This window comes from Entelurus aequoreus, linkage group LG02 (assembly GCF_033978785.1).
Source record: "Entelurus aequoreus isolate RoL-2023_Sb linkage group LG02, RoL_Eaeq_v1.1, whole genome shotgun sequence".
In the NCBI taxonomy this organism is placed as follows: Eukaryota; Metazoa; Chordata; class Actinopteri; order Syngnathiformes; family Syngnathidae; genus Entelurus; species Entelurus aequoreus.
The window spans coordinates 75,943,023-75,957,939 of NC_084732.1; the positions used below are offsets into that span (position 1 = coordinate 75,943,023).

General features: G+C 39.2%; 1 protein-coding gene across 1 annotated transcript in view; it reads left to right on the top strand.

The window, feature by feature from the left end:
- Positions 1 to 5,381: 5,381 nt before the first annotated feature.
- The window catches only part of LOC133639360 (tetraspanin-4-like), a 467,820-nt gene continuing 458,284 nt past the window's right edge, over positions 5,382 to 14,917 (top strand). The window contains exon 1 of the mRNA XM_062032630.1: positions 5,382 to 5,502. The gene's annotated coding sequence lies outside the window, so the exon portion shown is untranslated. The remainder of the gene's footprint in view (positions 5,503 to 14,917) is intronic.

Below are 14,917 nucleotides of genomic sequence, written 5' to 3' on the forward strand. Positions count from 1 at the left end.
TGTATTCAATGAACAGAGAATCGTTTTGAATCGGGAAAAAAAATCGTTTTTGAATCGAGAATCGTGTTGAATTAAAAAAAAAAAGATTTTGAATCGAATCGTGACCCCAAGAATCGATATTGAAACGAATCGTGGGACACCCAAAGATTCACAGCCCTATAATTTTTGTTTTGAAAAACCCGCCTTACGCCCGAGTGCAACTGGGATAGGCTCCAGCACCCCCCCGCCACCCCGACAGGGACAAGCGGTAGAAAAAGGATGGATGGATGAAAAAACAAACATAAATTGAGTATGTTTGTGTGTGGAGCTTGCATGTTCTCCTCGTGACAAGTCCCATCCTAAAACTCATTTGTATACTCCATCCATCCATCCATTTTCTACCGCTTGTCCCTTTCTGGGTCGCTGGAGCCTATCTCAGCTGCATTCGGGCGGAAGGCGGAGTACACCCTGGACAAGTCGCCATCTGCATAGCAGGGCCAACACAGATAGACAGACAACATTCACACTCACATTCGCACACTAGGGACCATTTAGTGTTGCCAATCAACCTATCCCCAGGTGCATGTCTTTGGAGGTGGGAGGAAGCCGGAGTACCCGGAGGGAACCCACACAGTCACGGGGAGAACATGCAAACTCCACACAGAAAGATCCAGAGCGCAGGATCGAACCCTGGACCTTCACATTGTGAGGCAGACGCACTAACCCCTGTGTCACCGTGCTTCCCCCATTCGTATACTCCAGCCTTTAAATAGACCCCCCTTTTAGACCAGTTGATCTGCCGTCTCTTTTCTGCTCTGCCCCCCTCTCCTGCGTAGAGAGGATATTCGGTGACCACAGATGACGTGCCAGCTGTTCAAAGTCAGGACCCGGGGTGGACCACTCATCTGTGCACCAGTCTCTCCGGAGGCATGGGTTCGAATCCCACCGGTGCCAGAGTTATTTGTGGACCCCGACTTAAACAAGTTGAAAAACGTATTCGGGTGTTACCATTTAGTGGTCAATTGTACGGAATATGTACTGTACTGTGTAAACTGCAGTGTTTCCCACACATTCATTTATTTGTGGCGGCCCGCCACGAAAGAATTAAATAAAAAATAATATATATATATATTTTTTTGTGTCCTGTCCAGCTTCTCAGGCAAATCATATAGTTGATGTAGATGCCCATATAGGCTGTTCAGATTTACTTTACAAAAGAGAAGTGTAGGATACTTCTCTTGTTGCCTTACTTGTATTTTACCACTACTGTTTTCTGTTTATTTGTTACTGACTGTGGCAGGACACCTCTGCCTCTGTTTCACTTTATGTTGCTGGTAAATAATATGGTTGTAGTAGTAGGCTAAAGTTAAATTATTTAGTATGCACTAATTAAAGGGGCAGAGCTTTAAGAGACATTTTAGCTTTTATATTTTATAAGATATATTTTTTGTAAGAACCACAATTAACAAATATATTCCAGTGAATAACTTATTGTTCAAATCTGTATATAAATATATACATAAAGTGTTGTAATTATATTGTAAAGTGGATGGATGGATGGATGGACGTTTAAAACAAAACTGTTATTATTAATTAGTAAGTATACATTTTTTTAGCCTTTTTAGAGAAAATCAGATCATTGTAGTAAATTATGCAAATTAATCGATGATGTCATGATGACCACGCCCATAGCCACGCCCCCACCGCCACAGGTATCTTGGCAGTTTATGGGAAACACTGAACTGTACTGTTTGATATAATGTATTCGCTTCCTTTGCAATCTACTAATAAAAGTTTCAATCAATCAATCAATCAAGTTGATGGTGTATCTGCGCTGCTGACTTGTCTCCACTCAAGATGATCGCCTGCTGACCCCACTATGGACTGGACTCTCACACTATTAACTAGATCCACTCGACGTCCATTGCACCAGTTGCCCAGGGGGTGGGGGGGGGGGGGGGGGGGATGGATATATATGGATATATATATAAATAGTGCGGCAAAAAAGTATTTAGTCAGCCACCCATTGTGCAAATTCTCCCACTTAAAATGATGACAGAGGTCTGTAATCATCATAGGTACACTTCCACTGTGAGAGACAGAATGTGAAAAAAAAATCCAGGAATTCACATTGTAGGAATTTTAAAGAATTTATTTGTAAATTATGGTGGAAAATAAGTATTTGGTCACTTCAAACAAGGAAGATCTCTGGCTCTCACAGACCTGTAACTTCTTCTTTAAGAAGCTCTTCTGTCCTCCACTCGTTACCTGTATTAATGGCACCTGTTTGAACTCGTTATCTGTATAAAAGACACCTGTCCACAGCCTCAAACAGTCAGACTCCAAACTCCACTATGGCCAAGACCAAAGAGCTGTCGAAGGACACCAGGAAAATAATTGTAGACCTGCAGTCCTGCACCAGACTGTGAAGAGTGAATCTACAATAGGCAAGCAGCTTGGTGTGAAAAAATCAACTGTGGGAGCAATTATCAGAAAATGGAAGACGTTAGTGATGGGTCCGGCAACACCGATGCATCGGCGCATGCGTCGAGCTCATAGAGCGATACCCTGTGTCGGTGCGCGTATCGCTTTTAGAAAGTCACGTGACCGAACACGAGCTGTTTTGGTCACGTGACCGCTCATGAGCTGTTCTGGTCACGTGACCGCTCATGAACTGTATCGCACTGACGCCTGCGCGTCAAACTGTTTATTAGGAAGCGGCGCAATGCGTGTTGTTGACGAACACCGTTAGGGCCGCTTGTTGTCACTGTCACTCAAAGTTGCATTTCAAAATTACCCAGAATAAATGTGTTTATTTTGTTTAGAATTCAGATGGGTTTGATTTGGTGCGCGGCATATATTGGCTGTGCGGCGCACGGTGTGCGCGGAGGACGCTTGCGCACTGCGCAATTGCGCAGGCGCGCACCTTAGAGGGAATGTTGCTCACAGGGCACAGAGGAGGCGTCAGTGCGATACAGTTCGCGTATCGGTCACGTGACCAAAGCAGCTCATGATCGGTCACGTGACTTTCTAAAAGCGGTACGCGCACCGACACAGGGTTTCGCTCTATGAGCTCGACGCATGCGCCTATGCATCTGTGTTGCAGGACCCATCACTACTGTTACTAGAGAAGGTAAAGGAATGACGGCGTGGCGAAGTTGGTAGCGTGGCCGTGCCAGCATTCGGTTACTGGGGTTCAATCCCCACCTTCTACCATCCTAGTCATGATACATGTTCACATTATTTGACTGTATCTAAAAAAGATAAACATATATTTTTATTTAAATGAAGATATTAAATAATCCTAAATGAAATACAATGACTTGGTTTATATTATTGTATATACTAGGTCATAAAATCAGTGTCAGTTGAGTCGGTCCATAGGTTGCCTGTAGGGATTTTTAATGTCCAGCAGATGTCAGTATTTAGTGACACAGTATCGACACAGTATCAATACCGTTTTGCAATGTGTCGAAACGCTTCATGAGGCCTCATCAACCCATCACTAGAAGACGTACAAGACCACTGATAATCTCCCTCGATCTGGGGCTCCACGCAAGATCTCATCCCGTGGGGTCAAAATGATCACGAGAAAGGTGAGCAAAAATCCCAGAACCACACGGGGGGACCTGGTGAATGACCTGCAGAGAGCTGGGACCAAAGTAACAAAGGTTACCATCAGTAACACACTACGCCGACAGGGAATCAAATCCTGCAGTGCCAGACGTGTCCCCCTGCTTAAGCCACTGCATGTCCAGGCCCGTCTGAAGTTTGCCAGAGAGCACATGGATGATACAGCAGAGGATTGGGAAAATGTCATGTGGTCAGATGAAATCAAAATAGAACTTTTTGGTATAAACTCAACTCGTCGTGTTTGGAGGAAGAAGAATACTGAGTTGCATCCCAAGAACACCATACCTACTGTGAAGCATGGGGGTGGAAACATCATGCTTTGGGGCTGTTTTTCTGCTAAGGGGACAGGACGACTGATCCGTGTTAAGGAAAGAATGAATGGGGCCATGTATCGTGAGATTTTGAGCCAAAACCTTCCATCAGTGAGAGCTTTGAAGATGAAACGTGGCTGGGTCTTCCAGCATGACAATGATCCCAAACACACCGCCCTGGGCAACGAAGGAGTGGCTCCGTAAGAAGCATTTGAAAGTCCTGGAGTGGCTTAGCCAGTCTCCAGACCTCAACCCCATAGAAAATCTGTGGAGGGAGTTGAAAGTCCGTGTTGCTCGGCGACAGCCCCAAAACATCACTGCTCTCGAGAAGATCTGCATGGAGGAATGGGCCAAAATACCAGCTACTGTGTGTGCAAACCTGGTAAAGACCTATAGTAATCGTTTGACCTCTGTTATTGCCAACAAAGGTTATATTACAAAGTATTGAGTTGAATTTTTGTTATTGACCAAATACTTATTTTCCACCATAATTTACAAATAAATTCTTTAAAAATCCTACAATGTGAATTCCTGGATGTATTTTTCACATTCTGTCTCTCACAGTTGAAGTGTACCTATGATGAAAATTACAGACCTCTGTCATCATTTTAAGTGGGAGAACTTGCACAATCGGTGGCTGACTAAATATTTTTTTTGCCCCACTATATATATATATATATATATATAGTGGGGCAAAAAAGACTAAATACTTTTTTGCCCCACTATATATATATATATATATATATATATATATATATATATATATATATATATGTATATATACATACATACAGCCCGGTCCCCGGACAGATTTTTTTTAACCCAATGCGGCCCTCGAGTCCAAAAGTTTGGGGACCCCTGTTCTAGACTGATCCATCCATCCATTTTCTACCGCTTGTCCATTTCGGGGTTGCGGGGGTGCTGGAGCCTATCTCAGCTGCATTCGGGTGGTAGGCGGGATACACCCTGGACAAGTCACTAGCTCATCACAGGGCCAACACTAAATTCTCTTGTTGTCATGTAATTATTCTACTTTCAGGCTGTACTCAACCAGATGGTGGCCAGATATGCGAACATGACATGTTACAGCTGTAAAAAGCAAAGTCAAACACAATTAACAGGATGATAAAATAGTTTAATATCCAATAGTGTACATAAATAAGTAGTGGACGAATATAGTGCAAACACTCCTATGGAATCGATGTAAAAAAATAAAAATGTTTTTTAGTAAAGAAAAAACTCTTGATAATCTATAATGAGGACTCAATGCAAGAAATAAAATGTGTTAATTATAAAATAACAAACGGTAAGTACACTGCAATATATAATAATATGTCATTACATCAAGGCAATAATTCAAAGGCCATATTGTGTCTACTTTGAGGTGCTCTCCTTTTATTCGCCGCTAGATGTCAGCATTTGTTTTATCAGGTGCAACGTCAGTCACATGTTGTGCCCCCATGTGGAAGTAGGGAGAGAGAGGAGCTTTTTTGGTGGAGAAAAAGCTTGGGAAGTTTTGCCACACTAGTGAGGAAAGAACAACCGCGACAGAGTGTGCAGAGTGTGCCATAAATAAAGGGTAAGTCCTTTTTATATTTGTCATTTTTTATGACATACTTACTGTGGTATTTAAACGGCGTTCTTATGTTGTTTTGATTGGGTGAAGTTTGTTTGGCAGTCAGAGACCTTTGAGAAGTATACCTTTATGAAAGCTCACTTGTGCAATCAAAATAATTTTTAATTCATTTCTAAATCTTGAGTGAATATTCTAATGAACTTGAGGGTGCAATTACATACTCCCTTTGTAAGCATGTTGTGATAGTAGATACCGTATGAGAGCTCTGATAGGCCAACGCATGTCTCTCTGAGACAGAAATAATCTTGGGGATGAAAACCTTTCAGAATACCAACCATTCCTGAAAGTATCGCCTCCCTTCAGTTTCTCTATTCTGGGGGTTTTTGAGGAACTCTGTGGGCTTCAGGGTTTATTTTGAAAGTCACGTCTGTCTTTAAGGGCAGTCCACTGCCTTACAATGTGGCCTTATGTTGAGTTTGCCAAGGTATCACATCCTGGTGAAGTCTTGCATACTCTGTATTTAGAATCAGAATCAGAATAGTTTTTATTGCCATTGTTTGAGAACGGGTTCACAAACTAGGAATTTTACTTGGTGCAATCGTGCATCATAAAACACATATAACACAGAACAAAATAACAAATACCTGTATTTACGTTTTTACTTTGGATTAAAGGTAGGCTTTGGAACTTTTAAAATTGCAGCCAACATTTTCTGAAAAAAACACACCTCAAAAGTCGAGCAAAAGCTATCTAGATCAGAAGTGTCCAAAGTGCCGACCGGAGGCCGTTTAGGGCCCACAGCTCGTTTTTTCTTGGCACATTCCAAAGACAAAATACAAAACATTGCAGATTAGAACATTTCACAAAAAAACAGTAGGATATGCAATTTTGGGAGAACTTGCGTGTGAATGCTAAAATGCTTAAATGCTGACTGAGAAATCTTAGATCTTAGAGAAAAATTGTATTTAAAACATTTGTACGAAAGTACAGCACTTAAGACCTTCAGTATATGGAATAAATTATGGAATGGATTAAGCAAAGAAATCAAACAATGTACTAATTGAATCCACTTCAAGAAACTCTTCCAACTTAAAGTGTTTACAAAGTACAAAGAAGAAGAACCATGATAAACATTCTGAATTTATTTCATCCATCCATCCATTTTCTAGATCATCTTACTTATATCACCATATGAAATATAACTTACTTCACAAATATGTATTTACTTATTTGTTGTTATTACTTATTTATTGTGAATAAATTGAGAACAGGAAGTGAACAAAAGTTTTAGCAACTGCTATGTAAAGGAAAAGGGGTAGGATTAAATAAGCTCTGCTTCTTCCTACTCCTTTTCGAACGTGTTGAATAGAGAAACTGGAAATTGTGATGTATCATGTCGTATGTATGCATGTTCGAAATAAACAAACTCAACTCGACTCAACTGTTAGCTGCAAGCGTCGAGTAAGTACCAAGTCATATGACTAGAAAGCGTACGCATGCAAAATTAGCTAAAAAACTTAGCATGTTAGTTAGCATGTATCAAGGACCAAGTTGTAGGACTCAGGTGTTGGGCTGTAAAATTGCCTAAAAAAGCTAATTCTAGCATGCTAACAATTACCGTGTGTCAGGTACCAAGATATAGAACTCTGAGGTGTTTGGCTGTAAAATTGGCTAAAAACGTTGGCATGCTAGAATGCTAACGTTAGCATGATAAAAGTTATCATGTGTCACGTACCAAGTCATATGACAAAATTGGTTTAAAAAGTTAGCGTGTTAATGGTTGCATGTAGCATTTTAACGTTAGCGTGCTAACAGTGAGCACCTGTCAAATACCAAGTTATTTGAGTCTGAGGCATACTTGCCAACCCTCCCGTTTTTAGCGGGAGAATCCCGTTATTCAGCGCCTCTCCCGACAACCTCCCGGCAAGTACCAAGATATAGAACTCTAAGGTGTTTGGCTGTAAAATTGGCTAAAAACATTAGCATGCTAGAATACTAATGTTAGCATGCTAACAGTCAGCATGAGTCACATACCAAGTCATATGACAAAATTAGCTAAAAAAGTTAGCGTGTTTATGGTAGCATGTAGCATTTTGACGTTAGCATGCTAAAAGTGAGCATGCTAAAAGTGAGCATGTGTCAAGTACCAAGGTATTTGAGTCTGAGGTGTTTGGCTGCAAAATTTTTCACAAAAAAAAGTAGGATATGCAATTTTGGGAGAAATTGTGTGTGGATGCTAAATTGTGCAAGCTGAAATTAAATGCTAACTGTTAACTGCAAGCGTCAAGTACCAAGTCATATGACTAGGAAGCGTACGCATACAAAAATAGCAAAAAAAAAGTTAGCATGTTAGTTAGCATGTATCAAGGACCGAGTTATAAGACTCAGGTGTTTGGCGGTTAAATTGACAAAAAAAGTTACCGTTCTAATGTCAGTTTGTTAGAACCCTAATTCTAGCATGCTAACAATTACCGTGTGTTAGGCGCCAAGATATAAAACTCTGAGGTGTTTGGCTGTAAAATTGGCTAAAAACATTAGCATGCTAACAGTTAGCATGTGTCACGTACCGAGTCATATGACATAATTGGCTAAAAAGCGTCAAGTACCAAGTCATATGACTAGGAAGCGTACGCATACAAAAATAGCAAAAAAAAAGTTAGCATGTTAGTTAGCATGTATCAAGGACCGAGTTATAAGACTCAGGTGTTTGGCGGTTAAATTGACAAAAAAAGTTAACGTTCTAATGTCAGTTTGTTAGAACGCTAATTCTAGCATGCTAACAATTACCGTGTGTTAGGCGCCAAGATATAAAACTCTGAGGTGTTTGGCTGTAAAATTGGCTAAAAACATTAGCATGCTAACAGTTAGCATGTGTCACATACCGAGTCATATGACATAATTGGCTAAAAAAGTTAGCGTGTTAATAGTAGCATGTAGCATTTTGACGTTAGCACGCTAAAAGTGAGCACGAGTCAAATACCAAGTTATTTCAGTCTGAGGTGTTTGGCTGCAAAGTTGGTCAAAAAAGCCAATCAGTGGCCATGATACTGATTGCTTTTGTCTTGTCTAGTTCCCAATACTACTATAGTTTTGGTATTTTGACTTCATTTGGCCATTTTTACACTTGAAAATGCTTAATTTAGGGAAAAATTACATAGAATTAGTAAATATTGATTGACCTATATTGTAGTGGTTTTAGTATTGTCAATGTACAAAATGCATCCAAGTGGCCCCTGCATCCTTAAATTTTTATGTATGCGGCCTTCGCTGGAAAAAGTTTGGACACCCCTGATCTAGATCCAATGGCGCCAATGAGTGATGGTAAAGTGTGATGATAACCATAGAACCACACATGTAACTTATTGTGACATACTAAGGCAAGGGTGTCCATCTTTTTCCAGTGAGGGCCACATACAGAGAATGCGGGGGCCACTTTAAAACATTTTGTAGATTAAAGATACCAAAACCAATACAATGTAGATACATGCTAAACCACCAATGTCAAACTCAAGGCCTGGGGGCCATTTCTGGCCCGCTATGTCATTTCATTTCGCCCTTGAAAGTCTGGGAAAATGATGTCAATAGTACTTTATCTTTTCTTACTGAATTAATTTGTTCTTTCCATTTTGACAAAAGAAATATGTAGTAGTACATAAGTAGTGAATGCAAATGCATATCTTTTCAATTGTAATATCTAATAATGCAGCAAATACGATATAATCAGAGTACATTTTCAAAAATGTTCTCGTTAAAATAAAAATACATTCACAGCACCTGCTTAAATTATGGTTTGAAAGCAAGTTATCCTTACATTTGTAGACTGTAAAAATAACAATAGACTTTGCATTCTCTTTGTTTTTAATGTCTATTTTCCATTTTCTGCTGGATTTACTCTCTATTTTATGCTGCAGCTGTCACATATACTGTAATATTGTACATGGTAATTGTTATATATTGTATATATGATATAGACATAATATAGCATAATATATCAGTATATATAATATACTGTACATATATTATGTAAATATTACGTGTATATGTTATATTTTATATCGCTATATTTAGTCTATTTATACCTGCATTGTCCTTTCCATCCTTACACTTTCCATCATTGTAACTGAGCTACTGTGTGGAACAATTTCCCTTGTGGATCATTAAAGTTTGTCTAAGTCTAAGTCTAAAAATCTGGCAGCTCAATCGGCAGACTTTTACAGTAAAAATAAACATGTTACTGTTTTTCAATTTACAGTAACGCACTGTAAAATGACTTTTTACAGTAAAAAACTGGCAGCTCAGTCGCCAGAATTTTAACATAAAAATAAAAGCGGTACTGTTTTAATGTAATGCAATATAAAAACAATGACTGTAGATTTTACGGTAAAATTCGGTGTAAAAACCTCCATAAATTTCACCGTAACATTCTGGCAACTGGGCTGCCAGTTAGTTACCGTAAAATCGACAGATTTTTAGTCTTTACACTTACTAATGATTAAGAATACAGTGGTAACTCAGTTATTGTAAACCCCAATTTTTGTAGGATAGGGATTTCGCTTAAAATGTATCCCTGTTTTACAGTCGTTTTTTTATTTAGTCCCTTCAGGGTACCGCAGGCTTTTTTTGGCGATTGTCACGGCCTATAAGGCTTCAAATCGTGGAAACTTTTTTCCGAAAATTGGGGCAAAAGGTGCGATGTTTTGAGGCTTATCTTTTTAACAAACAAAAAAAAAAAAACTTGGGAATTTATGAATTTGTTATCAATGTTTGAAGTGTTCCTTGTAACACTAAGTTAAAAAAAAAGCACAGGATTTCAACAAAAATTGGAAAACAAATACTGTATTGATGTTTTACTTATTTTATATCACACATACTTAAATGTAGACACTAGAGGGCAGTAAAGCACATACTTAGACCTCATTGTCAAAGTACTGTACTTTTTTAATACAATATAACTAATGTGATAATAATTAATATAATATTAATATATTATAATTCATATTAATATAATTAATTGTACTTACAGAAAGAAACGCCACCAAACGCTTCCTTATTGTCCACTGTCTGCTTTCTTGTCCACAAGTTGCAGACATTCTCATTTTAGCATACCATACCATACCATACCAAACTTTATTATACTTGTTTGTCCACTTTAAACATTCCAACACATTTACCCCTGCACATTACGAGCATTTGTGAACTGCTAAAAGTGATCTAAAGCGGTAATTTTTGTTGGTAGATGAGCGATAATGAGAGATTATCATCACACTTCAACATCTCTAAAATGTAAATGCTGCCTCTTTACTAGGTCAGCATTGTAAATAAAATTCTGTTTTTAATTGCCTTACCTTGGATAAATAAAGGTTAAATAAATATACAAATACAGAGGAGGTAAATGTTTATATACTACATTACCCAGAAGTCTCAGCGCTGCAGACAGGAAACGGAAGTAGGTCTGTGCTCAACAATTGTGCCGTTTGAGCAATGAATAGTTTATTTTAGAGATGTCCGATAATGGCTTTTTTGCCGATATCCGATATTCCGATATTGTCCAACTCTTAATTACCGATTCCGATACCAACCGATACCGATATATACAGTCATGGAATTAACACATTAATATGCCTAATTTTGTTGTGATGCCCCACTGGATGCATTAAACAATGTAACATTACCATGAATTGATTAACGTGAACCCAGACTTAAACAAGTTGAAAAACTTATTCGGGTGTTACCATTTAGTGGTCAATTGTACGGAATATGTACTGTACTGTGCAATCTACTAATAAAAGTGTGGGCGGGGTTTGGTGGTAGCGGGGGTGTATATTGTAGCGTCCCGGAAGAGTTAGTGCTGCAAGGGGTTCTGGGTATTTGTCTGTTGTGTTTATGTTGTGTTACGGTGCGGATGTTCTCCCGAAATGTGTTTGTCATTCTTGTTTGGTGTTGGTTCACAGTGTGGCGCATATTTGTAACAGTGTTAAAGTTGTTTATACGTCCACCCTCAGTGTGACCTTTATGGCTGTTGACCAAGTATGCCTGCATTTACTTGTGTGTGTGTAAAAGCCGCATATATTTTGTGACTGGGCCGGCACGCTGTTTTTATGGAGGAAAAGCGGACGTGACGACAGGTTGTAGAGAACGCTAAAGGCAGTGCCTTTAAGGCACGCCCCCAATATTGTTGTCCGGGTGGAAATCGGTAGAAATTCGGGAGAATGGTTGCCCTGGGAGATTTTCGGGAGAGGCACTGAAATTCGGGAGTCTCCCGGGAAAATCGGGAGGGTTGGCAAGTATGCTCTACGTCCGTGTTTTACCGCCGTACAGCGGCGTTTTAAAAAGTCATTAATTTTACTTCTTGAAACCGATACCGATAATTTCCAATATTACATTTTAAAGCATTTATCGGCCGATATTATCGGACATCTCTAGTTTATTCATTGTTACACGTTTTTGTTCCTGCTTCGTCTGCACAGGAAACAAACATAAGTTCGGATTAGACAGTTAACGTGCACGTTTGAGTGTCGCTCAGGCGAGGAAGTTGCGTGTATTAAACCCAGTTGCAAATCCATGCATAATTCGCGAGGATTCATTGAATTTGTGAGAATTTGTGTAAATTGCCGCGATTGCAACATCGCAAGATTTTGGAGGGAGTATCATTCCTCGGAATTGGGTGCCTAAACAAAGAATCTCACACGTTGGTGAAAAGGTTTCTTTGCTTTTTTAAATCCAAGTGCTGGCACTCTCAACTTTCTTTGGCCCCATGGTGGGTTATTTCGCAGACCCATTCAAAAGAAGAAAAAAAAGCACAAACCCTGATTCTCCAACTTGTGGGATTTTCTGTTTGGGCACTTGGTCGAACTACTTTGTTATGTAATGTTTGGCTGCACAATACAGTGTTTCCCATAAACTGCCAAGATACCTGTGGCGGTGGGGGCGTGACTATGGGCGTGGTCACCATGACATCATCGAGTAATTTGCATAATTTACTACAATGATGTGATTTTCTCTAAAAAGGCTCAAAAAATGTATACTTACTAATTAATAATAACAGTTTTGTTTTAAACGTCCATCCATCCATCCATCCATCCATTTTACAATATAATTAAAACACTTTATGTACATATTTATATACAGATTTGAACAATAAGTTATTCACTGAAATATATTTATTAATTGTGGTTCTTACAAAAAATATATCTTATAAAATATAAAAGCTAAAATGTCTCTTAAAGCTCTGCCCCTTTAATTAGTGCATACTAAATAATTTAACTTTATCCTACTACTACAACCATATTATTCACCAGCAACATAAAATGAAACAGAGGGAGAGGTGTCCTGACACAGTCAGTAACAAATAAACAGAAAACAGTAGTGGTCAAATACAAATAAGGCAACAAGAGAAGTATCCTACACTTCTCTTTTGTAAAGTAAATCTGAACAGCCTATATGGGCATCTACATCAACTGTATGATTTGCCTGAGAAGCTGGACAGGACAAAAAAAAAAAAAAAACATTTTTTATTTTTTTTATTTTTAATTTTTTATTTGTGGCAGACGTAATTCTTTCGTGGCGGGCCGCCACAAATAAATGAATGTGTGGGAAACACTGCAATAATCGTATTAGGAACATTTCAATAAAACATGAAATCATATGAAAACTGGGGCATGCACAAACGAGGTTTGACTGTATCTTGTTTTGTCGCAGCAGCTCTATTTGTCAGCTTGTTGGCTCGGGCCAGAAGTGTCACAGGTTAAAGACCAACCACATGATTTGATTTCTAAAGAGTTGACTGTGGGGATATTGATCATGCCACTGTGACTGTGTTCACTGCTGTGACGGCTTCACTGCAATAGTGGAGGTCAAACTTCATTTCTGCATGTACAAACCCTGTTTCCATATGAGTTGGGAAATTGTGTTAGATGTAAATATAAACGGAATACAATGATTTGCAAATCATTTTCAACCCATATTCAGTTGAATATGCTACAAAGACAACATATTTGATGTTCAAACTGATAAACTTTTTTTTTTTGCAGATAATCATTAACTTTAGAATTTGATGCCAGCAACACATGACAAAGAAGTTGGGAAAGGTGTTAATAGATACTGATAAAGTTGAGGAATGCTCATCAAACACTTATTTGGAACATCCCACAGGTGTGCAGGCTAATTGGGAACAGGTGGGTGCCATGATTGGGTATAAAAACAGCTTCCCAAAAAATGCTCAGTCTTTCACAAGAAAGGATGGGGCGAGGTACACCCCTTTGTCCACAACTGCGTGAGCAAATAGTCAAACCGTTTAAGAACAACGTTTCTCAAAGTGCAATTGCAAGAAATTTAGGGATTTCAACATCTACGGTCCATAATATCATCAAAAGGTTCAGAGAATCTGGAGAAATCACTCCACGTAAGCAGCATGGCCGGAAACCAACATTGAATGACCGTGACCTTCGATCTGTCAGACGGCACTGTATCAAAAACCGACATCAATCTCTAAAGGATATCACCACATGGGCTCAGGAACACTTCAGAAACCCACTGTCACTAAATACAGTTTGTCGCTACATCTGTAAGTGCAAGTTAAAGCTCTCCTATGCAAGGCGAAAGCCATTTATCAACAACATCCAGAAAAGCACCTGGCTTCTCTGGGCCCGAGATCATCTAAGATGGACTCATGCAAAGTGGAAAAGTGTTCTGTGGTCTGACGAGTCCACATTTCAAATTGTTTTTGGAAATATTCGACATCGTGTCCTCCGGACCAAAGGGGAAGCGAACCATCCAGACTGTTATCGACGCAAAGTTGAAAAGCCAGCATCTGTGATGGTATGGGGGTGCATTAGTGCCCAAGGCATGGGTAACTTACACATCTGTGAAGGCACCATTAACGCTGAAAGGTACATACAGGTTTTGGAACAACATATGCTGCCATCTAAGCGCTGTCTTTTTCATGGACGCCCCTGCTTATTTCAGCAAGACAATGCCAAGCCACATTCAGCACGTGTTACAACAGCGTGGCTTTGTAAAAAAAGTGTGCTGGTACTTTTCTGGCCCGTCTGCAGTCCAGACCTGTCTCCCATCGAAAATGTGTGGCACATTATGAAGCGTAAAATACGACAGCGGAGAACGACTGAAGCTCTACATAAAACAAGAATGGGAAAGAATTCCACTTTCAAAGCTTCAACAATTAGTTACCTCAGTTCCCAATCGTTTATTGAGTGTTGTTAAAAGGAAAGGCCATGTAACACAGTGGTGAACATGCCCTTTCCCAACTACTTTGGCACGTGTTGCAGCCATGAAATTCTAAGTTAATTATTATTTGCAAAAAAAAAAAAAGTTTATGAGTTTGAACATCAAATATCTTGTCTTTGTAGTGCATTCAATTGAATATGGGTTGAAAAGGATTTGCAAATCATTGTATTCCATT